The sequence below is a fragment of the Ascaphus truei genome, chromosome 14 (assembly GCF_040206685.1).
Source record: "Ascaphus truei isolate aAscTru1 chromosome 14, aAscTru1.hap1, whole genome shotgun sequence".
Classification (NCBI taxonomy): Eukaryota; Metazoa; Chordata; class Amphibia; order Anura; family Ascaphidae; genus Ascaphus; species Ascaphus truei.
In genome coordinates this window covers 16796988-16820221 of record NC_134496.1, presented here as the reverse complement: position 1 = coordinate 16820221, position 23234 = coordinate 16796988, and the positions used below count along the sequence as shown (strand labels likewise).

General features: G+C 44.5%; 14 non-coding genes across 14 annotated transcripts; all 14 read right to left on the bottom strand.

Annotated features, from left to right (window-relative positions):
• Window positions 1–3117: 3117 nt before the first annotated feature.
• Window positions 3118–3189, bottom strand: TRNAQ-CUG (transfer RNA glutamine (anticodon CUG)). Its single transcript has one exon. It is a non-coding gene; the product is annotated as a tRNA-Gln (tRNA).
• A 1114-nt stretch (window positions 3190–4303) lies between these two features.
• On the bottom strand, window positions 4304–4385 carry TRNAS-GCU (transfer RNA serine (anticodon GCU)). Its single transcript has one exon. It is a non-coding gene; the product is annotated as a tRNA-Ser (tRNA).
• Window positions 4386–6380: 1995 nt separating this feature from the next.
• Window positions 6381–6452, bottom strand: TRNAQ-CUG (transfer RNA glutamine (anticodon CUG)). The gene has a single exon. It is a non-coding gene; the product is annotated as a tRNA-Gln (tRNA).
• A 267-nt stretch (window positions 6453–6719) lies between these two features.
• On the bottom strand, window positions 6720–6801 carry TRNAS-GCU (transfer RNA serine (anticodon GCU)). The gene has a single exon. It is a non-coding gene; the product is annotated as a tRNA-Ser (tRNA).
• Window positions 6802–8801: 2000 nt separating this feature from the next.
• TRNAQ-CUG (transfer RNA glutamine (anticodon CUG)) lies at window positions 8802–8873 on the bottom strand. The gene has a single exon. It is a non-coding gene; the product is annotated as a tRNA-Gln (tRNA).
• A 780-nt stretch (window positions 8874–9653) lies between these two features.
• TRNAQ-CUG (transfer RNA glutamine (anticodon CUG)) lies at window positions 9654–9725 on the bottom strand. Its single transcript has one exon. It is a non-coding gene; the product is annotated as a tRNA-Gln (tRNA).
• A 268-nt stretch (window positions 9726–9993) lies between these two features.
• On the bottom strand, window positions 9994–10075 carry TRNAS-GCU (transfer RNA serine (anticodon GCU)). Its single transcript has one exon. It is a non-coding gene; the product is annotated as a tRNA-Ser (tRNA).
• A 2492-nt stretch (window positions 10076–12567) lies between these two features.
• Window positions 12568–12639, bottom strand: TRNAQ-CUG (transfer RNA glutamine (anticodon CUG)). The gene has a single exon. It is a non-coding gene; the product is annotated as a tRNA-Gln (tRNA).
• Window positions 12640–13420: 781 nt separating this feature from the next.
• Window positions 13421–13492, bottom strand: TRNAQ-CUG (transfer RNA glutamine (anticodon CUG)). The gene has a single exon. It is a non-coding gene; the product is annotated as a tRNA-Gln (tRNA).
• A 268-nt stretch (window positions 13493–13760) lies between these two features.
• TRNAS-GCU (transfer RNA serine (anticodon GCU)) lies at window positions 13761–13842 on the bottom strand. Its single transcript has one exon. It is a non-coding gene; the product is annotated as a tRNA-Ser (tRNA).
• Window positions 13843–15877: 2035 nt separating this feature from the next.
• Window positions 15878–15959, bottom strand: TRNAS-GCU (transfer RNA serine (anticodon GCU)). The gene has a single exon. It is a non-coding gene; the product is annotated as a tRNA-Ser (tRNA).
• A 668-nt stretch (window positions 15960–16627) lies between these two features.
• TRNAQ-CUG (transfer RNA glutamine (anticodon CUG)) lies at window positions 16628–16699 on the bottom strand. Its single transcript has one exon. It is a non-coding gene; the product is annotated as a tRNA-Gln (tRNA).
• A 781-nt stretch (window positions 16700–17480) lies between these two features.
• On the bottom strand, window positions 17481–17552 carry TRNAQ-CUG (transfer RNA glutamine (anticodon CUG)). The gene has a single exon. It is a non-coding gene; the product is annotated as a tRNA-Gln (tRNA).
• A 781-nt stretch (window positions 17553–18333) lies between these two features.
• TRNAQ-CUG (transfer RNA glutamine (anticodon CUG)) lies at window positions 18334–18405 on the bottom strand. The gene has a single exon. It is a non-coding gene; the product is annotated as a tRNA-Gln (tRNA).
• Between the last annotated feature and the right edge of the window lie 4829 nt (window positions 18406–23234).

The following is a 23234-nucleotide window of genomic DNA, read 5'->3' as shown; positions in this document are numbered from 1 at the left end:
TAAAAGCAAAGGAGAAAGAATAAAATGACGGGGAACCCCCAAATGACTCCTCAGTGGACTCAGATGGACAAGGTTGTCTGTGCGATGTGTGTCACTGTCACGATAGCTTACAGGGTTATAATATACGCCAAATTACTGGGTTGAATTGAATACGACTGTGATATAATAAAGAGATTTTATTCCTTAAAAGACAGATGGACACACAATATTGGACAAATAACAAACGGAATATATACACTTACTTAGGGAAGGGACAATGAAATAACCAGGATTCAGGTTAGCAGTTCATCAGGCATCAGGTATCATTCAGGTAGAATAACGAAGAACACTGGGCATAGAGCTTACCATCGTGTTTATGTGATTTGGGCTCTATACCCTAACATTGGTTCTCAGGTATTGGATGACAATTACCTGCACCCAATTGCCTTTTGCCAGCTAACATGGGAAGCACTTTGGTACCTGCCCCCAGGTAGCTGGCACATGCGCACAATCCTCTAGTCAGAGTCCCATTTCCTGAACCCCACACTAAAAGGTTGGTGTCTCCTTGTCTGCCATTTCGGATTCTGGCCCGGCAAACTTCGACCAGAGGTGTGAAGCACGACACTTAGCACAAGTACCCACATCCTGCTCTTCCCCGCCCTAGAATGCTTAATCAGGATGTGGGAGCCTTTGATCAGTGGGCTTGCTGTAGACACGCTGTCGCTCCCTGGCCATTAACATACCTTATGGGCCAGTAACTTTCGCCGGCTTTACTGTAGGCATAAAATATAGTGAACTGACAATATTTTATATACATAAAAATATTCAATTCGGTTGGGCCGAGCGGGCTAAAACTTGCCAGACCCTCATGCCGAAGGGGACTCTCCATGGTGGCCAAGTTTCAGCTCGCTGACACCCACCAAACCGGAGATACAATATTAGATTTTAAAACGATATGTTTCATAGAATGCATTTCTCCGCCATTGGAGTCAATGGCAAAAACACAATTTAACCAGTTAACCATACCCCGTTCGGTTGATCGGAGAGGGCTGGAAATTGCCACGCAATCATGTTGGAGCTGTGACTGCATGGTGGCCAAATCCCAGCCCTTTAGTCCTTACAGAACCGGAGATAATGGTTTCAGGTTTTTCCACTTTCGCACTTCGCGTTTTTTAAAACCTAGTGGCTTTTCTCCGCCATTGTGGTTAGTGGCCGCGACCCTTTCTCGTGGCCATTGCCCGTCGAACCCGGTTGGGGTCGAGTAAGGGGTTTCCCATGAGCTAGGGGCAAAAAGAATTAGACCGCTAGCTGTCCCAGAACCATAGTTATGATTTTAATATGTTTGAACTTGGCCGTGACCGAGTTCCCACGGTAATTCAGTGATCAAAGGCATTCGTTGAAGTTGTAGCTATTTTCGGATACTGCGGTTTGGCAGGCAGCCAACTCCGTTCTTGGAGAGCGGACTCGAGGTATTCTCCATTGAAATGCATTAAACCATTCATTTCAATGGGGAAGCTCCGCTCATCCTCTCGGGCGCCACCTGCTGGTCTTCCTCGATATAGGGCCAAAAACCTTGAAATCTCCATAGACTTCTAAGGAGCTCCCATGGCAACCTATGGGACAGGGCTGCACATAGGAATTAATGTCATTGTCATTGGAATAAGTGCTTCAGACATAAAAGTAACATTAAGGAAGAGGAGTCCCTGCTCCAATGAGCTTACAATCTAATTGGTAGGTAGGTAGGTTTGCCATGTTAAGTTTCAGTCGGCGGATGGCCATCTAGGATACTATTCCAGAGAGGCATTCAGAAACGTTGGTCTGTATAGCAGGTGTAAGGTGAGAGGTTGAAAGTTAAATTTGTGTGTCGTCAGCATAGAGGTAATATTTAAACCCAAAAGATGTGATTAGGTCACCTAGAGAGAGTGTGTAAAGAGATCAGAGAATGGGTCCCAGGACAGAGCCCTGGGGTACCCCCAGAGAGAGATCAATAGAGGAGGAGGTGTTAGCAAAAGAGACACTGAAAGTACGATGGGAGAGGTAAGAGGAGATCCAGGATAAAGCTTTGTTCCGAATACCAACAGTATGGAGAATGTGAAGGAGAAGAAGGTGATCCACGGTGTCAAATGCTACAGAGAGGTCGAGTAATATGAGCAGAGTGTAATGACCTCTGTCTTTGGCAGCATGGAGGTCGTCAGTTATTTTAGTGAGGGATGTTTCAGTAGAGTGAGCAGTACGGAAGCCAGATTGTAGAGGGTCTAGAAGAGAATAGGTGTTGAGAAAGTGTAGCAATTGAGAGAATACAACTAGTACTGTTAAATATGGTGACAAGAGGCAGCAGGGCACTCGAACAAAAGCTTTAGCTTGCTCGCCACCAGCTCCATCATGTTCTACCTCATGTACACTGCTCTGTGGCCAAAAGGATGGTCCTGCTATGTCAGGGACGATTTTCCTACTTAGGACCAATTCCCACATCTTTTTGTCCTGTCCACATTAGCATATGCAAGTTTTAAAGCACTGTGCACACTGAATGGCCGGTTGTTCAAACTGCTGAGCTTAACGTATTTAGCCAGTGGTTTCATTTGCTTAGCTCCTCGATTGGCCTGTCGATAAAAGTTCAGTGGTCAAACCTGATTGTGCCATAGACTTGTGCCATGTAACTACTTGACCCTGAGTCATCCTAGGAGACTCTACCAGTCAGGATAGCACTTGGGTCTACTGACCACCTGGGAATCCAGCACTCCCAAGACACCCAAATCCTAGCCCAAACCAACTAGCATGCCAACATTACAAGCCTTAACAATACTTGCATTGGATGGGCCATAGAGTTAATACACACTGGATAAGGGGCACAGCACACATCAGGCGTTGTGGGTCTGGCCACACGCCCATTACACCCACCACTATTTTGGACAAGGGATCACTGCATTAAATTGCAGGGAATGCAGGCACAGGATATACAAGATATACAATAAATACACTGTTTACAACACAAACCCAAATTCACAAGTGTTAAAATAGGAAAATACTGTATATAAAATTTAACAAGTGTTACTATGTACACAGAAGATATGGGGTATGGAAAATTATATTGAATTAACTTTAGGTGCGATTTTATAGACGAAAGCGAGCAAAAGGTAAAGGTTCCACCGAGATTTGAACTCGGATCGCTGGATTCAGAGTCCAGAGTGCTAACCATTACACCATGGAACCAGACATCTCAATCCTGGTGGCCAGCATGAGAGAACTCTCTAGGGGGCGGCCACCAGGGCCTGAAACGCCACCTTGCACTCTGCAGACCAGATCATGGTGTGTGAGAGACACTTCTTGGTGAGATCTATCAAAGATTTAAGCCAGCGTGCTGCTGTGACGAAGCAGACGGTCAAGTGGCCATATAATGAAGGTCAAGCCCAGCTGACTATCCTCATCAGGGTTACTGTCGGTAATCCAAATGCAAATACTGTATATAAAATCCAACAAGTGTTACTATGTACACAGAAGATATGGGGTATGGGGGTCCACTGAGGGAAGAGGGGAGCAGCAAGGGGGTTTGACCTTTATTTGTTAATCCCCAATGCATACTTCTGTCACACTTTGGCTGCGGAAGTAAGCTCCGAGGTACAATCACTGCTCCTGGCATCCCTAGACTTCAGAAACTGGACGTCTAACCCTGCAACTAAACACCCTTTCTCGTGGCTTCAAGTACTTTCTATTCATGACCCCACAGATCTATCACCTCTGCCCGAAGGTAGCTGAGCTCAGTTTGTCCAGCCTTCACTTAATAATAATAATGAGAGATATGAACAATGCATCTCTTAACGAGCAATAAATGTAATAATTTATTTATGGTATTTATCTATAAGTAAATAGAGCCATCGGAGCTTGCAATTGTATAGGAAAATATTTACATTTATGCTTCCATAAGAATTGTGAGAAAATTATATTGAATTAACTTTAGGTGCAATTTTATAGACGAAAGCGAGCAAAAGGTAAAGGTTCCACCGAGATTTGAACTCGGATCGCTGGATTCAGAGTCCCGAGTGCCAACCATTACACCATGGAACCAGACATCTCAACCCTGGTGGCCAGCATGAGAGAACTCTCTAGGGGGCGGCCACCAGGGCCTGAAACGCCACCTTGCACTCTGCAGACCAGATTATGGTGTGTGAGAGACACTTCTTGGTCAGATCCATCAAAGATTTAAGCCAGCGTGCTGTTGTGATGAAGGAGACGGTCAAGTGGCCATATAATGAAGGTCAAGCCCAGCTGACTATCCTCATCAGGGTTACTGTCGGTAATCCACATGCTCATCTGTGAAAAAAGAATGCGACGAGGATGGGATTCGAACCCACGCGTGCAGAGCACAATGGATTAGCAGTCCATCGCCTTAACCACTCGGCCACCTCGTCTATATTTCTATTATATGATATAGGTACAACAGAATATATTGATACGTTTCAATTATTTATGTGCAACGGACCTTCCTAAAATTACTGTTAAACACCTTTAAGATTAATTTGATTCAATACTTATTTTATTAATATATATCTACATTCTTCACCCTTATACTACAAGAAATAATTCAGCTTTAAATAAAAAATGCGGTGGAAAAGGTACTCACTCAGTTACAATTGCAGACTTTCCGTTAACCTTCAGCCTAGGTTCCTTTGTCATAATAATGTGAATTATGTAGTCATTTATTTTGCTTTATTTTATCATTTTTACATGTATATTGTAGCGTTTGTACTTTATTTTGTAATCTGTTATAAGGACTGTATCGTTTGTACTGCAGATTTTTACATTACTTGTATTGTATTGTATGTCTTTATTTATATAGCGCCATAAATGTACATAGCGCTTCACAGTAGTAATACATGTTGTAATCATATAAATAACAAATAATATAAATAGCAGGTCATTGGAATAAGTTCTTCAGACATAAAAGTAACATTAAGGAAGAGGAGTCCCTGCTCCAAGGAGCTTACAATCTAATTGGTAGGTAGGTAGGTTTGCCTTTTAAGTTTCAGTCGGCGGATGGCCATCTAGGATAATATTCCAGAGAGGCATTCAGAAACGTTGGTCTGTATAGCAGGTGTAAGGTGAGAGGTTGAAAGTTAAATTTGTGTGTCGTCAGCATAGAGGTAATATTTAAACCCAAAAGATGTGATTAGGTCACCTAGAGAGAGTGTGTAAAGAGATCAGAGAATGGGTCCCAGGACAGAGCCCTGGGGTACCCCCAGAGAGAGATCAATAGAGGAGGAGGAGGTGTTAGCAAAAGAGACACTGAAAGTACGATGGGAGAGGTAAGAGGAGATCCAGGATAAAGCTTTGTTCCGAATACCAACAGTATGGAGAATGTGAAGGAGAAGAAGGTGATCCACGGTGTCAAATGCTACAGAGAGGTCGAGTAATATGAGCAGAGTGTAATGACCTCTGTCTTTGGCAGCATGGAGGTCGTCAGTTATTTTAGTGAGGGATGTTTCAGTAGAGTGAGCAGTACAGAAGCCAGATTGTAGAGGGTCTAGAAGAGAATAGGTGTTGAGAAAGTGTAGCAATTGAGAGAATACAACTAGTACTGTTAAATATGGTGACAAGAGGTAGCAGGGCACTCGAACAAAAGCTTTAGCTTGCTCGCCACCAGCTCCATCATGTTCTACCTCATGTACACTGCTCTGTGGCCAAAAGGATGGTCCTGCTATGTCAGGGACGATTTTCCTACTTAGGACCAATTCCCACATCTTTTTGTCCTGTCCACATTAGCATATGCAAGTTTTAAAGCACTGTGCACACTGAATGGCCGGTTGTTCAAACTGCTGAGCTTAACGTATTTAGCCAGTGGTTTCATTTGCTTAGCTCCTCGATTGGCCTGTCGATAAAAGTTCAGTGGTCAAACCTGATTGTGCCATAGACTTGTGCCATGTAACTACTTGACCCTGAGTCATCCTAGGAGACTCTACCAGTCAGGATAGCACTTGGGTCTACTGACCACCTGGGAATCCAGCACTCCCAAGACACCCAAATCCTAGCCCAAACCAACTAGCATGCCAACATTACAAGCCTTAACAATACTTGCATTGGATGGGCCATAGAGTTAATACACACTGGATAAGGGGCACAGCACACATCAGGCGTCGTGGGTCTGGCCACACGCCCATTACACCCACCACTATTTTGGACAAGGGATCACTGCATTAAATTGCAGGGAATGCAGGCACAGGATATACAAGATATACAAGAAATACACTGTTTACAACACAAACCCAAATTCACAAGTGTTAAAATAGGAAAATACTGTATATAAAATTCAACAAGTGTTACTATGTACACAGAAGATATGGGGTATGGAAAATTATATTGAATTAACTTTAGGTGCGATTTTATAGACGAAAGCGAGCAAAAGGTAAAGGTTCCACCGAGATTTGAACTCGGATCGCTGGATTCAGAGTCCAGAGTGCTAACCATTACACCATGGAACCAGACATCTCAATCCTGGTGGCCAGCATGAGAGAACTCTCTAGGGGCGGCCACCAGGGCCTGAAACGCCACCTTGCACTCTGCAGACCAGATTATGGTGTGTGAGAGTCACTTCTTGGTCAGATCCATCAAAGATTTAAGCCAGCGTGCTGTTGTGATGAAGGAGACGGTCAAGTGGCCATATAATGAAGGTCAAGCCCAGCTGACTATCCTCATCAGGGTTACTGTCGGTAATCCACATGCAAAGGCTCATCTGTGAAAAAAGAATGCGACGAGGATGGGATTCGAACCCACGCGTGCAGAGCACAATGGATTAGCAGTCCATCGCCTTAACCACTCGGCCACCTCGTCTATATTTATATTATATGATATAGGTACAACAGAATATATTGATACGTTTCAATTATTTATGTGCAACGGACCTTCCTAAAATTACTGTTAAACACCTTTAAGATTAATTTGATTCAATACTTATTTTATTAATATATATCTACATTCTTCACCCTTATACTACAAGAAATAATTCAGCTTTAAATAAAAAATGCGGTGGAAAAGGTACTCACTCTCTCAGTTACAATTGCAGACTTTCCGTTAACCTTCAGCCTAGGTTCCTTTGTCATAATAATGTGAATTATGTAGTCATTTATTTTGCTTTATTTTATCATTTTTACATGTATATTGTAGCGTTTGTACTTTATTTTGTAATCTGTTATAAGGACTGTATCGTTTGTACTGCAGATTTTTACATTACTTGTATTGTATTGTATGTCTTTATTTATATAGCGCCATAAATGTACATAGCGCTTCACAGTAGTAATACATGTTGTAATCATATAAATAACAAATAATATAAATAGCAGGTCATTGGAATAAGTTCTTCAGACATAAAAATAACATTAAGGAAGAGGAGTCCCTGCTCCAAGGAGCTTACAATCTAATTGGTAGGTAGGTAGGTTTGCCATGTTAAGTTTCAGTTGGCGGATGGCCATCTAGGATAATATTCCAGAGAGGCATTCAGAAACGTTGGTCTGTATAGCAGGTGTAAGGTGAGAGGTTGAAAGTTAAATTTGTGTGTCGTCAGCATAGAGGTAATATTTAAACCCAAAAGATGTGATTAGGTCACCTAGAGAGAGTGTGTAAAGAGATCAGAGAATGGGTCCCAGGACAGAGCCCTGGGGTACCCCCAGAGAGAGATCAATAGAGGAGGAGGAGGTGTTAGCAAAAGAGACACTGAAAGTACGATGGGAGAGGTAAGAGGAGATCCAGGATAAAGCTTTGTTCCGAATACCAACAGTATGGAGAATGTGAAGGAGAAGAAGGTGATCCACGGTGTCAAATGCTACAGAGAGGTCGAGTAATATGAGCAGAGTGTAATGACCTCTGTCTTTGGCAGCATGGAGGTCGTCAGTTATTTTAGTGAGGGATGTTTCAGTAGAGTGAGCAGTACGGAAGCCAGATTGTAGATGGTCTAGAAGAGAATAGGTGTTGTGAAAGTGTAGCAATTGAGAGAATACAACTAGTACTGTTAAATATGGTGACAAGAGGCAGCAGGGCACTCGAACAAAAGCTTTAGCTTGCTCGCCACCAGCTCCATCATGTTCTACCTCATGTACACTGCTCTGTGGCCAAAAGGATGGTCCTGCTATGTCAGGGACGATTTTCCTACTTAGGACCAATTCCCACATCTTTTTGTCCTGTCCACATTAGCATATGCAAGTTTTAAAGCACTGTGCACACTGAATGGCCGGTTGTTCAAACTGCTGAGCTTAACGTATTTAGCCAGTGGTTTCATTTGCTTAGCTCCTCGATTGGCCTGTCGATAAAAGTTCAGTGGTCAAACCTGATTGTGCCATAGACTTGTGCCATGTAACTACTTGACCCTGAGTCATCCTAGGAGACTCTACCAGTCAGGATAGCACTTGGGTCTACTGACCACCTGGGAATCCAGCACTCCCAAGACACCCAAATCCTAGCCCAAACCAACTAGCATGCCAACATTACAAGCATTAACAATACTTGCATTGGATGGGCCATAGAGTTAATACACACTGGATAAGGGGCACAGCACACATCAGGCGTTGTGGGTCTGGCCACACGCCCATTACACCCACCACTATTTTGGACAAGGGATCACTGCATTAAATTGCAGGGAATGCAGGCACAGGATATACAAGATATACAAGAAATACACTGTTTACAACACAAACCCAAATTCACAAGTGTTAAAATAGGAAAATACTGTATATAAAATTCAACAAGTGTTACTATGTACACAGAAGATATGGGGTATGGAAAATTATATTGAATTAACTTTAGGTGCGATTTTATAGACGAAAGCGAGCAAAAGGTAAAGGTTCCACCGAGATTTGAACTCGGATCGCTGGATTCAGAGTCCAGAGTGCTAACCATTACACCATGGAACCAGACATCTAAAAATTTGGTGGCCAGCATGAGAGAACTCTCTAGGGGGCGGCCACCAGGGCCTGAAACGCCACCTTGCACTCTGCAGACCAGATCATGGTGTGTGAGAGACACTTCTTGGTGAGATCTATCAAAGATTTAAGCCAGCGTGCTGCTGTGACGAAGCAGACGGTCAAGTAGCCATATAATGAAGGTCAAGCCCAGCTGACTATCCTCATCAGGGTTACTGTCGGTAATCCACATGCAAATACTGTATATAAAATCCAACAAGTGTTACTATGTACACAGAAGATATGGGGTATGGGGTCCACTGAGGGAAGAGGGGAGCAGCAAGGGGGTTTGACCTTTATTTGTTAATCCCCAATGCATCCTTCTGTCACACTTTGGCTGCGGAAGTAAGCACCGAGCTACAATCACTGCTCCTGGGATCCCTAGACTTCAGAAACTGGACGTCTAACCCTGCAACTAAACACCCTTTCTCCTGGCTTCAAGGACTTTCTATTCATAACCCCACAGATCTATCACCTCTGCCCGAAGGTAGCTGAGCTCAGTTTGTCCAGCCTTCACTTAATAATAATAATGAGAGATATGAACAATGCATCTCTTAACGAGCAATAAATGTAATTATTTATTTATGGTATTTATCTATAAGTAAATAGAGCCATCGGAGCTTGCAATTGTATAGGAAAATATTTACATTTATGCTTCCATAAGAATTGTGAGAAAATTATATTGAATTAACTTTAGGTGCAATTTTATAGACGAAAGCGAGCAAAAGGTAAAGGTTCCACCGAGATTTGAACTCGGATCGCTGGATTCAGAGTCCAGAGTGCTAACCATTACACCATGGAACCAGACATCTCAACTTTGGTGGCCAGCATGAGAGAACTCTCTAGGGGGCGGCCACCAGGGCCTGAAATGCCACCTTGCACTCTGCAGACCAGATTATGGTGTGTGAGAGTCACTTCTTGGTCAGATCCATCAAAGATTTAAGCCAGCGTGCTGTTGTGATGAAGGAGACGGTCAAGTGGCCATATAATGAAGGTCAAGCCCAGCTGACTATCCTCATCAGGGTTACTGTCGGTAATCCACATGCAAAGACTCATCTGTGAAAAAAGAATGCGACGAGGATGGGATTCGAACCCACGCGTACAGAGCACAATGGATTAGCAGTCCATCGCCTTAACCACTCGGCCACCTCGTCTATATTTCTATTATATGATATAGGTACAACAGAATATATTGATACGTTTCAATTATTTCTGTGCAACGGACCTTCCTAAAATTACTGTTAAACACCTTTAAGATTAATTTGATTCAATACTTATTTTATTAATATATATCTACATTCTTCACCCTTATACTACAAGAAATAATTCAGCTTTAAATAAAAAATGCGGTGGAAAAGGTACTCACTCTCTCAGTTACAATTGCAGACTTTCCGTTAACCTTCAGCCTAGGTTCCTTTGTCATAATAATGTGAATTATGTAGTCATTTATTTTGCTTTATTTTATCATTTTTACATGTATATTGTAGCGTTTGTACTTTATTTTGTAATCTGTTATAAGGACTGTATCGTTTGTACTGCAGATTTTTACATTACTTGTATTGTATTGTATGTCTTTATTTATATAGCGCCATAAATGTACATAGCGCTTCACAGTAGTAATACATGTTGTAATCATATAAATAACAAATAATATAAATAGCAGGTCATTGGAATAAGTTCTTCAGACATAAAAGTAACATTAAGGAAGAGGAGTCCCTGCTCCAAGGAGCTTACAATCTAATTGATAGGTAGGTAGGTTTGCCATGTTAAGTTTCAGTCGGCGGATGGCCATCTAGGATAATATTCCAGAGAGGCATTCAGAAACGTTGGTCTGTATAGCAGGTGTAAGGTGAGAGGTTGAAAGTTAAATTTGTGTGTCGTCAGCATAGAGGTAATATTTAAACCCAAAAGATGTGATTAGGTCACCTAGAGAGAGTGTGTAAAGAGATCAGAGAATGGGTCCCAGGACAGAGCCCTGGGGTACCCCCAGAGAGAGATCAATAGAGGAGGAGGAGGTGTTAGCAAAAGAGACACTGAAAGTACGATGGGAGAGGTAAGAGGAGATCCAGGATAAAGCTTTGTTCCGAATACCAACAGTATGGAGAATGTGAAGGAGAAGAAGGTGATCCACAGTGTCAAATGCTACAGAGAGGTCGAGTAATATGAGCAGAGTGTAATGACCTCTGTCTTTGGCAGCATGGAGGTCGTCAGTTATTTTAGTGAGGGATGTTTCAGTAGAGTGAGCAGTACGGAAGCCCGATTGTAGAGGGTCTAGAAGAGAATAGGTGTTGAGAAAGTGTAGCAATTGAGAGAATACAACTAGTACTGTTAAATATGGTGACAAGAGGCAGCAGGGCACTCGAACAAAAGCTTTAGCTTGCTCGCCACCAGCTCCATCATGTTCTACCTCATGTACACCGCTCTGTGGCCAAAAGGATGGTCCTGCTATGTCAGGGACGATTTTCCTACTTAGGACCAATTCCCACATCTTTTTGTCCTGTCCACATTAGCATATGCAAGTTTTAAAGCACTGTGCACACTGAATGGCCGGTTGTTCAAACTGCTGAGTGTAACGTATTTAGCCAGTGGTTTCATTTGCTTAGCTCCTCGATTGGCCAGTCGATAAAAGTTCAGTGGTCAAACCTGATTGTGCCATAGACTTGTGCCATGTAACTACTTGACCCTGAGTCATCCTATGAGACTCTACCAGTCAGGATAGCACTTGCGTCTACTGACCACCTGGGAATCCAGCACTCCCAAGACACCCAAATCCTAGCCCAAACCAACTAGCATGCCAACATTACAAGCCTTAACAATACTTGCATTGGATGGGCCATAGAGTTAATACACACTGGATAAGGGGCACAGCGCACATCAGGCGTCGTGGGTCTGGCCACACGCCCATTACACCCACCACTATTTTGGACAAGGGATCACTGCATTAAATTGCAGGGAATGCAGGCACAGGATATACAAGATATACAAGAAATACACTGTTTACAACACAAACCCAAATTCACAAGTGTTAAAATAGGAAAATACTGTATATAAAATTCAACAAGTGTTACTATGTACACAGAGATGTCTTACTGTCGGTAATCCACATGCAAATACTGTATATAAAATCCAACAAGTGTTACTATGTACACAGAAGATATGGGGTATGGGGGTCCACTGAGGGAAGAGGGGAGCAGCAAGGGGGTTTGACCTTTATTTGTTAATCCCCAATGCATCCTTCTGTCACACTTTGGCTGCGGAAGTAAGCTCCGAGCTACAATCACTGCTCCTGGGATCCCTAGACTTCAGAAACTGGACATCTAACCCTGCAACTAAACACCCTTTCTCCTGGCTTCAAGGACTTTCTATTCATGACCCCACAGATCTATCACCTCTGCCCGAAGGTAGCTGAGCTCAGTTTGTCCAGCCTTCACTTAATAATAATAATGAGAGATATGAACAATGCATCTCTTAACGAGCAATAAATGTAATTATTTATTTATGGTATTTATCTATAAGTAAATAGAGCCATCGGAGCTTGCAATTGTATAGGAAAATATTTACATTTATGCTTCCATAAGAATTGTGAGAAAATTATATTGAATTAACTTTAGGTGCGATTTTATAGACGAAAGCGAGCAAAAGGTAAAGGTTCCACCGAGATTTGAACTCGGATCGCTGGATTCAGAGTCCAGAGTGCTAACCATTACACCATGGAACCAGACATCTAAAAATTTGGTGGCCAGCATGAGAGAACTCTCTAGGGGGCGGCCACCAGGGCCTGAAACGCCACCTTGCACTCTGCAGACCAGATCATGGTGTGTGAGAGACACTTCTTGGTGAGATCTATCAAAGATTTAAGCCAGCGTGCTGCTGTGACGAAGCAGACGGTCAAGTAGCCATATAATGAAGGTCAAGCCCAGCTGACTATCCTCATCAGGGTTACTGTCGGTAATCCACATGCAAATACTGTATATAAAATCCAACAAGTGTTACTATGTACACAGAAGATATGGGGTATGGGGGTCCACTGAGGGAAGAGGGGAGCAGCAAGGGGGTTTGACCTTTATTTGTTAATCCCCAATGCATCCTTCTGTCACACTTTGGCTGCGGAAGTAAGCACCGAGCTACAATCACTGCTCCTGGGATCCCTAGACTTCAGAAACTGGACGTCTAACCCTGCAACTAAACACCCTTTCTCCTGGCTTCAAGGACTTTCTATTCATGACCCCACAGATCTATCACCTCTGCCCGAAGGTAGCTGAGCTCAGTTTGTCCAGCCTTCACTTAATAATAATAATGAGAGATATGAACAATGCATCTCTTAACGAGCAATAAATGTAATTATTTATTTATGGTATTTATCTATAAGTAAATAGAGCCATCGGAGCTTGCAATTGTATAGGAAAATATTTACATTTATGCTTCCATAAGAATTGTGAGAAAATTATATTGAATTAACTTTAGGTGCAATTTTATAGACGAAAGCGAGCAAAAGGTAAAGGTTCCACCGAGATTTGAACTCGGATCGCTGGATTCAGAGTCCAGAGTGCTAACCATTACACCATGGAACCAGACATCTCAACTTTGGTGGCCAGCATGAGAGAACTCTCTAGGGGGCGGCCACCAGGGCCTGAAACGCCACCTTGCACTCTGCAGACCAGATTATGGTGTGTGAGAGTCACTTCTTGGTCAGATCCATCAAAGATTTAAGCCAGCGTGCTGTTGTGATGAAGGAGACGGTCAAGTGGCCATATAATGAAGGTCAAGCCCAGCTGACTATCCTCATCAGGGTTACTGTCGGTAATCCACATGCAAAGACTCATCTGTGAAAAAAGAATGCGACGAGGATGGGATTCGAACCCACGCGTGCAGAGCACAATGGATTAGCAGTCCATCGCCTTAACCACTCGGCCACCTCGTCTATATTTCTATTATATGATATAGGTACAACAGAATATATTGATACGTTTCAATTATTTATGTGCAACGGACCTTCCTAAAATTACTGTTAAACACCTTTAAGATTAATTTGATTCAATACTTATTTTATTAATATATATCTACATTCTTCACCCTTATACTACAAGAAATAATTCAGCTTTAAATAAAAAATGCGGTGGAAAAGGTACTCACTCTCTCAGTTACAATTGCAGACTTTCCGTTAACCTTCAGCCTAGGTTCCTTTGTCATAATAATGTGAATTATGTAGTCATTTATTTTGCTTTATTTTATCATTTTTACATGTATATTGTAGCGTTTGTACTTTATTTTGTAATCTGTTATAAGGACTGTATCGTTTGTACTGCAGATTTTTACATTACTTGTATTGTATTGTATGTCTTTATTTATATAGCGCCATAAATGTACATAGCGCTTCACAGTAGTAATACATGTTGTAATCATATAAATAACAAATAATATAAATAGCAGGTCATTGGAATAAGTTCTTCAGACATAAAAGTAACATTAAGGAAGAGGAGTCCCTGCTCCAAGGAGCTTACAATCTAATTGATAGGTAGGTAGGTTTGCCATGTTAAGTTTCAGTCGGCGGATGGCCATCTAGGATAATATTCCAGAGAGGCATTCAGAAACGTTGGTCTGTATAGCAGGTGTAAGGTGAGAGGTTGAAAGTTAAATTTGTGTGTCGTCAGCATAGAGGTAATATTTAAACCCAAAAGATGTGATTAGGTCACCTAGAGAGAGTGTGTAAAGAGATCAGAGAATGGGTCCCAGGACAGAGCCCTGGGGTACCCCCAGAGAGAGATCAATAGAGGAGGAGGAGGTGTTAGCAAAAGAGACACTGAAAGTACGATGGGAGAGGTAAGAGGAGATCCAGGATAAAGCTTTGTTCCGAATACCAACAGTATGGAGAATGTGAAGGAGAAGAAGGTGATCCACGGTGTCAAATGCTACACAGAGGTCGAGTAATATGAGCAGAGTGTAATGACCTCTGTCTTTGTCAGCATGGAGGTCGTCAGTTATTTTAGTGAGGGATGTTTCAGTAGAGTAAGCAGTACGGAAGCCAGATTGTAGAGGGTCTAGAAGAGAATAGGTGTTGAGAAAGTGTAGCAATTGAGAGAATACAACTAGTACTGTTAAATATGGTGACAAGAGGCAGCAGGGCACTCGAACAAAAGCTTTAGCTTGCTCGCCACCAGCTCCATCATGTTCTACCTCATGTACACTGCTCTGTGGCCAAAAGGATGGTCCTGCTATGTCAGGGACGATTTTCCTACTTAGGACCAATTCCCACATCTTTTTGTCCTGTCCACATTAGCATATGCAAGTTTTAAAGCACTGTGCACACTGAATGGCCGGTTGTTCAAACTGCTGAGCTTAACGTATTTAGCCAGTGGTTTCATTTGCTTAGCTCCTCGATTGGCCTGTCAATAAAAGTTCAGTGGTCAAACCTGATTGTGCCATAGACTTGTGCCATGTAACTACTTGACCCTGAGTCATCCTAGGAGACTCTACCAGTCAGGATAGCACTTGGGTCTACTGACCACCTGGGAATCCAGCACTCCCAAGACACCCAAATCCTAGCCCAAACCAACTAGCATGCCAACATTACAAGCCTTAACAATACTTGCATTGGATGGGCCATAGAGTTAATACACACTGGATAAGGGGCACAGCACACATCAGGCGTCGTGGGTCTGGCCACACGCCCATTACACCCACCACTATTTTGGACAAGGGATCACTGCATTAAATTGCAGGGAATGCAGGCACAGGATATACAAGATATACAAGAAATACACTGTTTACAACACAAACCCAAATTCACAAGTGTTAAAATAGGAAAATACTGTATATAAAATTCAACAAGTGTTACTATGTACACAGAAGATATGGGGTATGGGGGTCCACTGAGGGAAGAGGGGAGCAGCAAGGCGTTCTCATCAGGGTTACTGTCGGTAATCCACATGCAAAGGCTCATCTGTGAAAAAAGAATGCGACGAGGATGGGATTCGAACCCACGCGTGCAGAGCACAATGGATTAGCAGTCCATCGCCTTAACCACTCGGCCACCTCATCTATATTTCTATGATATGATATAGGTGCAACAGAATATATTGATACGTTTCAATTATTTATGTGCAACGGACCTTCCTAAAATTACTGTTAAACACCTTTAAGATTAATTTGATTCAATACTTATTTTATTAATATATATCTACATTCTTCACCCTTATACTACAAGAAATAATTCAGCTTTAAATAAAAAATGCGGTGGAAAAGGTACTCACTCTCTCAGTTACAATTGCAGACTTTCCGTTAACCCCAATGCATCCTTCTGTCACACTTTGGCTGCGGAAGTAAGCTCCGAGCTACAATCACTGCTCCTGAGATCCCTGGACTTCAGAAACTGGACGTCTAACCCTGCAACTAAACACCCTTTCTCCTGGCTTCAAGGACTTTCTATTCATGACCACACAGATCTATCACCTCTGCCCGAAGGTAGCTGAACTCAGTTTGTCCAGCCTTCACTTAATAATAATAATGAGAGATATGAACAAAGCATCTCTTAACGAGGAATAAATGTAATCATTTATTTATAGTATTTATCTATAAGTAAATAGAGCCATCGGAGCTTGCAATTGTATAGGAAAATATTTACATTTATGCTTCCATAAGAATTGTGAGAAAATTATATTGAATTAACTTTAGGTGCAATTTTATAGACGAAAGCGAGCAAAAGGTAAAGGTTCCACCGAGATTTGAACTCGGATCGCTGGATTCAGAGTCCAGAGTGCTAACCATTACACCATGGAACCAGACATCAAAAAATTTGGTGGCCAGCATGAGAGAACTCTCTAGGGGGCGGCCACCAGGGCCTGAAACGCCACCTTGCACTCTGCAGACCAGATCATGGTGTGTGAGAGACACTTCTTGGTCAGATCTATCAAAGATTTAAGCCAGCGTGCTGCTGTGACGAAGCAGACGGTCAAGTGGCCATATAATGAAGGTCAAGCCCAGCTGACTATCCTCATCAGGGTTACTGTCGGTAATCCACATGCAAATACTGTATATAAAATCCAACAAGTGTTACTATGTACACAGAAGATATGGGGTATGGGGGTCCACTGAGGGAAGAGGGGAGCAGCAAGGGGGTTTGACCTTTATTTGTTAATCCCCAATGCATCCTTCTGTCACACTTTGGCTGCGGAAGTAAGCACCGAGCTACAATCACTGCTCCTGGGATCCCTAGACTTCAGAAACTGGACGTCTAACCCTGCAACTAAACACCCTTTCTCCTGGCTTCAAGGACTTTCTATTCATGACCCCACAGATCTATCACCTCTGCCCGAAGGTAGCTGAGCTCAGTTTGTCCAGCCTTCACTTAATAATAATAATGAGAGATATGAACAATGCATCTCTTAACGAGCAATAAATGTAATAATTTATTTATGGTATTTATCTATAAGTAAATAGAGCCATCGGAGCTTGCAATTGTATAGGAAAATATTTACATTTATGCTTCCATAAGAATTGTGAGAAAATTATATTGAATTAACTTTAGGTGCAATTTTATAGACGAAAGCGAGCAAAAGGTGAAGGTTCCACCGAGATTTGAACTCGGATCGCTGGATTCAGAGTCCAGAGTGCTAACCATTACACCATGGAACCAGACATCAAAAAATTTGGTGGCCAGCATGAGAGAACTCTCTAGGGGGCGGACACCAGGGCCTGAAACGCCACCTTGCACTCTGCAGACCAGATCATGGTGTGTGAGAGACACTTCTTGGTGAGATCTATCAAAGATTTAAGCCAGCGTGCTGCTGTGACGAAGCAGACGGTCAAGTAGCCATATAATGAAGGTCAAGCCCAGCTGACTATCCTCATCAGGGTTACTGTCGGTAATCCACATGCAAATACTGTATATAAAATCCAACAAGTGTTACTATGTACACAGAAGATATGGGGTATGGGGGTCCACTGAGGGAAGAGGGGAGCAGCAAGGGGGTTTGACCTTTATTTGTTAATCCCCAATGCATCCTTCTGTCACACTTTGGCTGCGGAAGTAAGCTCCGAGCTACAATCACTGCTCCTGGGATCCCTAGACTTCAGAAACTGGACGTCTAACCCTGCAACTAAACACCCTTTCTCCTGGCTTCAAGGACTTTCTATTCATGACCCCACAGATCTATCACCTCTGCCCGAAGGTAGCTGAGCTCAGTTTGTCCAGCCTTCACTTAATAATAATAATGAGAGATATGAACAATGCATCTCTTAACGAGCAATAAATGTAATTATTTATTTATGGTATTTATCTATAAGTAAATAGAGCCATCGGAGCTTGCAATTGTATAGGAAAATATTTACATTTATGCTTCCATAAGAATTGTGAGAAAATTATATTGAATTAACTTTAGGTGCGATTTTATAGACGAAAGCGAGCAAAAGGTAAAGGTTCCACCGAGATTTGAACTCGGATCGCTGGATTCAGAGTCCAGAGTGCTAACCATTACACCATGGAACCAGACATCAAAAAATTTGGAATGACCTCAAAGTAAGATTTTATGGCGGAAACGGGGAGCCGCGTAGAGACGTCCTTCTGGTACCCTGAACCTGCTGGGAATATGTGCTTGTGCCTTGTGGATCTCATCCAATACATCAAAGTTGTTAGCGAAGATTATGCACTTGGCCGGGAGAATAGGTTCCGAGATTTCTTTAGCCTCACTCTCAGAGGCAAACTGACGAGAAAGGGCGTCCGCTTTAACATTGTTGGTCCCAGGAATATAAGAGATGGTGTAGTTGAAGCGGGAAAAGAAGAGTGTCCAGCGAGCCTGGCGAGAGCCCAGGCGACGAGCCCCCTCAATATATAACAAATTTTTGTGGTCGGTGAGAATAGCGATTGGTTCTTTGGAACCCTCTAAAAGATGTCTCAATTCCTGGAGAGCCAACTTAATGGCCAAAAGTTCACGATTACCGACATCATAATTTCTTTCTGCTGCTGAGAATTTCCGTGAAAAAAACCCACAAGGATGGAGTTTCTCTTGGGGAGAAGTCCTCTGGGGAAGAACTGCGCCAGCTCCTACGTCTGAGGCGTCAACCTCCAAAGTAAAGGGGAGGGAGGTATCCGGATGACGAAGGATAGGGGCAGACACGAACGCCTTCTTGAGAGTCTCAAAGGCTGCAATGGCCTCAGGTGACCAGGATGAGACGTCGGCGCCCTTTTTGGTCAAGGCGGTGATGGGAAGAGCAATGGAAGAATTTTTTTTGATAAACTTCCTGTAATAATTGGCAAAGCCAAGAAAACGTTGCACAGCCTTGAGCGAATTAGGGAGTGGCCAGTCGAGAACCACCTTCAGCTTCTCTGGGTCCATGGAAAAACCTTGGCTGGAGATGATATAGCCTAGGAAGGCCGTGGAAGCCTGGTGAAACAGACATTTTTCCATCTTGGTGTAAAGACGGTTGGAACGAAGCCTGGAGAGCACATGCTTGGTATGTTGAATGTGTTCCTCCAGATTTTTAGAAAAAATAAGAATGTCGTCTAGATAGACAATGACAAAAGTTTCCAATACGTCACGGAAGATGTCGTTCATAAATTCCTGAAAGACAGCCGGGGCGTTACACAGCTCAAAGGGCATAACAAGATATTCATAGTGTCCAGAACGTGTGTTAAATGCTGTTTTCCACTCGTCTCCCTCCCTTATACGAATGAGATTATAGGCAACCCCTAAAGTCAAGTTTTGAGAAGATAGAGGCCCCTTGGAGATGATCGAACAGTTCAGAAATGAGCGGAAGTGGATACCTGTTTTTCACCGTGATCTTATTGAGACCGCGGAAGTCGATGCATGGCCTCAGTGATCCATCCTTCTTCTTCACAAAGAAGAAGCCAGCCCCGGCAGGAGAGGTGGAGTTGCGGATGAATCCTTTTTCCAGATTTTCCTGAATATAAGTAGTCATGGCCTCGGTCTCTGGGATGGAGAGTGGATAAGACTTAGACTTCGGCAGAACAGTCCCAGGGATGAGGTTGACCGGGCAATCATACGGGCGGGGAGGAGGGAGGACCTCTGCTTGTACCTTGCTGAACACGTCTAAGTACTCATGGTACACGACAGATAGGGACAAACGATCGGCAGGTACTGAGTCCAGATCAGCAAGCACAACCACGGGAGGATCCGCTGATGTAGTATCTGCGGATGATGGCCACTGGATAGGCAGAGTACCGGACCAATCAATGCGCGGATTGTGGAGTTGAAGCCAAGGCAATCCTAATATAATTTGTACGGAAGGGGATTGGAAAACGTCAAAGACAATTACCTCCCTGTGACCATCAGCCAGGGTCAAGGTAAGAGGAATAGACTCCCAGATGATGAAAGCCGGCTGGAGTGGTTGTCCGTCGATGGCCTCAAGGCCAACTGGGCTCTTCCTTCTGACCTTGGGGATACGATTCTCCAATGCGAACTGCTGGTCCAGGAAATTACCGCCCGATCCGGAATCGATGAATGCTTCGACCTTTACGACAAGGTTGGGACCCTCCAGCGTGGCTGGTAGCATAAACTTCTTTGGGAGAGCTTTGGAAGGAGAGGGGTTAGGAGAGACAGTACCCAGTAGAAGTCCCTCTACCTTTACTGGGTGTGCCCGTTTCCCGGCTTCAAGGGACAATTCTGGAGACGATGTTCCGAGGAAGCACAGTAGAAACACAGCCTGTTCTGGCGCCGCCGCGCTCTCTCAGTTGCCTGGAGTTGTTGACTGCCGACCTGCATAGGTTCCGATGCCTCCAGGGCCAGGAGAGGAGTAACGACTGACCTGTGAGAAACAACAGAGGGAGAAGAACGGGAACAGTGTTTCTCGTGTCGTCGCTCCTGCGTACGCTGATCCATGCGTACGCTCAGGGCGATGAGTTCTTCCAGAGACGTAGGCCGGGCGTGAGTAGCCAGATCGTCTTTCAACGTATCTGAGAGTCTGTGCCAGTACGCAGCGGTGAGGGCCTCATCATTCCATTGTACTTCGGCGGCCAGCATACGGAACGCGATGGCGTATTTGGCAGCCGATCTTTGGCCCTGAGAAATATGAAAAATGGGAAAGGCGGCTGTCTCCCGCCGTACGGGGGTATCAAACACAAGTTGAAATTCACGTCTGAACAACGGGTAGTCTTGCGTTATTTCGCATTTACGCTCCCATAGAGGAAAGGCCCAAGCGAGAGCGTCTCTCCGGTAAGCAAAGCGTATATGTATGCAATTTTAGCACGACCAGTAGGAAACAGGGAGGGGGACATTTCAAACTGCACCTCACATTGGGTTAAGAAACCGCGGCAGTTGAGGGGGTCCCCATCATAGCGATTCGGAGAAGGAATCCATGGGCCAGGGCTGGCGTAGGAGGTAGCCACAGGTGGCGTTGAAGCCGTAGGGCTTTCTTGAAGGGCCATATTAGTTAATTGCTGGGAGACAGTGGACAGCTGAGTACCAACGAGTTGTAAAGTTTCCAGAGGAATAATTATCTCCACCAGTGTACCCACCTCAGGGGGGTCTGCGTTTGTTGGGCTCTGCATAATGTCACGCCTGTATGCCCGCAGACCTGGCTAGACCCCAGTACTGAGGTGGGAACGGTATGATATCACACACCCACAGCAGTGGGAGCAAGCCCGGAGTGTGGTATGGCGTTGCTGGGCCTGTAGCAAGAGTTGTTAGTGTATACTTGCAACGCTTGGGGATGTCCGTAAGAATAGTCGTGTCCGTGTGCCAATGTTCAGGAGTCCAGAGGTTAGAGTCGTCAGAGTATAGCCAGGTCCTAGGAAGCCAGAGGTAAGCGAAGTAGTATGCGTAGCAGGGTTCAAAGGGATACCAGAGAGCAGAGTAGTCCAGGGTAAGCAGGGGTCAAAGTCAGGGAAATCCAAGGTAACACAGGAGCAGGAAATCACAGGAACACAGAGGGAGCACAGCATAGGTCAGGAACACACAGGGAAACAGGAACTATGCAGAGCGGGGAAGAAGTGGACAGACAGGGGTTATAAAGGAGGGCATACCAATAGGAGAGAGGGAAGGAGTAGAGAGAGAAGTGGGAGACGACAGGGATAGGACAGGGAGAGAAGAGGACGAGACAGAAGGGGCAGTCAGGGGAATGGCCTGTAGGGCTTGGGAGGTGGAGACCTGGGGAACAGGATAAGAAGAGCCTGTGCGCGCACCCCCTGTAAGCTGGGGATGCACGCGCACAGGTTGCAACACAGAGAGGGACCGCATGGAGCAGGGGAAGACTGCAGGAGGAGCACGGAGCCCGGAGAAGGGGGACGCGCACGCGACACATGACCGCGAGATGGCATGCAGCGGCAGGGAGGAAGAAGCAGGTGAGCCCGGGGGAGTATTGGCGGAGCGTGTGCGCGCGCCCTCCGTGGGCTGAGGGAGTGCACGCACCGGACGCATCACCAGGTGTGCGGAACGCCACGCCGCGGGCACCACGCAAGGAGGCAAAGCAGCTACCACGGGGGAGAGGGAGTGGGGAGGATCAAAGCAGGGACTCAGGAAGCGCGTGGGAATGCGAGACCTGCGGGGAACGCGCTGCGGCAAGGGGAGAGAAGTAGAAGGTGAAGGAGAGGAGTGGGAAGGAGTAGAATGGGTAACAGGAGATGGGAGAGAGGGACAGCGAGAGGAAGGAATCTCCTGAGTCGTCACAGTCGTGCAATTGTGTGTGTGTGGCAGTGGGGTGAGGGCATGAGAGAGAGAAAGGGGAATGAGTGAGTGAGTGAGGGAGATAGAGGGAGAAAGAATGGTATAGGGAGGAGTGGAAGTGGGAGAGAGAGACGAGAGTAAGCCTGAGTCCCCGCTGGCGCTGAGTGCGCTCATGCTTAGACCATGAGCGCCGGGTATCCTGCAACTTGCGGGCAGGCGCGTGCACGGGGGGGGAGGGGCGCATTGCGGGCTATCGAGCGAGCGGGAAAGTTTAAAAAATGTGTTTACTAAAGCGCCGAGCATGTGTGCCCGTGAGCGGGAACATGCATATATATATATATATATATATATATGCATGTAACCGCGCCAAGATCAGTGAGCTCAGCGCCAGCAGGGACTCAGCCTAAGAGGGGAGAGTGAGAGACAGGGAGAGAGATAGGGGAGGGAGAGAAACTAAACTTGCTCCCATACACATAAGGCAGTAGTTTTAGGAGTTTCCACACTATAGCCAGTCATTCCTTTGCTATAGCGGCGTAGGCTACTTCCTTGTCAAGGAGCCTATAGGTGACCGAGTCCAGCCCTGATCTCAAATATGGAGATATTGGTTTGCACAAAATATGGCTTACTGTAGTCATGGGGTGGCCAGCATGTGAGAACTATCCAGGGGGCGGCCACCTTGCACTCTGCAGACCAGATC